The following is a 2,234-nucleotide window of genomic DNA, read 5'->3' as shown; positions in this document are numbered from 1 at the left end:
GGTTCGAAGGGTTCCTAAACGAATCTTTTGGTTCAAATCAGTGGTTCGGAGCGTGTCTCAAACTGCCAAAGTCACGTGATTTCAGTAAACGAGGCGTCGTTACGTCATGGTTCACAGCAGAGCCGTTCACCGGTTCACAAATACATTTTTCTGGAACATTTTTTGACAGTATTCACTGGAAGAAAGCATGGTTATTCCCTGGAAAATATTGTATGTTAAATCTTTGTGTTGCATTTAGACATGTATTCACTAAAACAAATTTCTTAAGACTTTGCCTAAATTTGATGTATTTATCGCAGTGATTCCCTTATTGTAAAATATCTTGAACTCATTCATTACAATAAGAACAACAAGTTGATTAAGAATTATCTCATTTTTCTACTGGTTGAGATGTTATTGTTATTTGTCTGTATTTTTTTTCTTTTTCTTTTAATTTTTATGTTAACATATTCAATGCATGCAGTGCTGTTTCCTTTCTTGCAAAAATAAAAATAAAAAAATAAATGGTTTTCATTCGGATTCCCTGAGATCGCCCCCCAGCGGCGAACCATTGAACAAGTGTCTATGATCACTAAGCCCTGGAAATTTATAAAAGAACACATATTACACAGACACTTGGTGTTTAATCTTAATCTGATAATAATAATAATAATAATAATAATACATTTTATTTCTAACGCGCTTTTCTTAGACTCAAAGCGCTACAATACACAAAGAGAATAAAAACAACAAGGAAATACAATAAAAGTCACATTCAGTTACAGTAAGCAACTCTAAAAAGGTGTGTCTTTAAAGAGTTCTTAAAACAATCCAATGTTGGAGCGTCTCTAATTTCCGATAGATAAAATCAAATCATTGGAATGTTTGTTAAAGGAAGAGTTCACCCAAAAATATAAATTATCCCACAATTTACTCACCCTCAAGCCATCCTAGGTGTATATGTTTCTTCTTTCAGCCGAAGAAGATCTGAGTTATATTAAATAATATTCTGGCTCTTCCTAGCAATGTAATGGCATTGAATAGTTTTTGCAGCTCCAAAAAAGTGCATCCATCCATCATAAAATAATCCATACTACTCCAGTGGATTAATAAAGGCCGTCTGAAGCGAAGCGTTTGGTTTTTGTAAGACAAATATTGCATATTTCAAACTTTATAAACTATAATCACTGGTTTCCAGCAATACGTGTGTTCACAAGGAAGTTGAGTTCCAGAAGGGTGACCTATGACCTGACGTAGCACATACAGTAGCATAAGCATAAGCATAAGCTTAGGTGAGAATTGAAGAATGCGGATGCGCAGAGGATAGAGCAAAACAAAACGCCTGTTATGAATTAGAAGTCTAAAAAGTCCTGTATGTCATACATCAGGTCAAATGTCATCCCTCTGCCGGAACTAAAGTTTGTCTTCATAACCTTTAATCAGTATATTTTCACTGAATATCCGGTTGCATTTCTTGCAAATGGCATTTTATTTTGACATTGACACATTTCTTGTGCATGCACAAGATGGATTGTTTTTTATAAAAAATTTCTACAATACAGGAAACATTTTTTTTTTTTTTTTTTTTTTAATAATCAGAACTCTAGAGAGCTATATTCTGCTATATGCTGATGCATGCCACTATTTAATAGATTTAGTCAAATTTACTTTCAATAAAACATTTGCAATGTGTTTGTTTTTATGCATTTTTGTTGCATTTACACTGTTCTGACCAGCAGGGGTCACCAGCGTGTGGCGTTTCGAACGCTTCGAAACAGTGAATCATTTTGCGAAGCAATTGGTTCAATTGATTCGAAGCTTTGAAAAGCTTAATTTCTCCCATCACTACAGTTCGTAATAAGAGAGGTGTGTGCAAAACATTATCAAGCAATATTAATCAGTTAAATATAATATTGATAATAATATTGAAAATATATTTCATGTAGGCCTATCTATTTAAGATACACAGCCTAAATTGCTAGTGAAAGCAATAGGTCCAATAGGTACAAGATGTTCACGACAAAAAAATGTCAAAAATAGTAGCCTATACTAGATACTGAGGGTTGTCAGTGAAACATCGCGATATGACTGTAGGCTACTTGAAAATAGGAACGTCTCCACATACTTTTCATCAGTTATTTTCTTTGGGTTCTGTCTTTTCAGTGTTGGTTCTGGTGGGCAGGATAAATGAATGTCACATAAATGCCATGGAAAGTCACGCCATTATGATTACTTTAAAAACTGGGAGGAACTTT

Source organism: Rutilus rutilus (assembly GCF_951802725.1).
Source record: "Rutilus rutilus genome assembly, chromosome: 11".
Lineage (NCBI taxonomy): Eukaryota > Metazoa > Chordata > Actinopteri > Cypriniformes > Leuciscidae > Rutilus > Rutilus rutilus.
Note: the sequence above shows the minus strand (reverse complement) of the source record.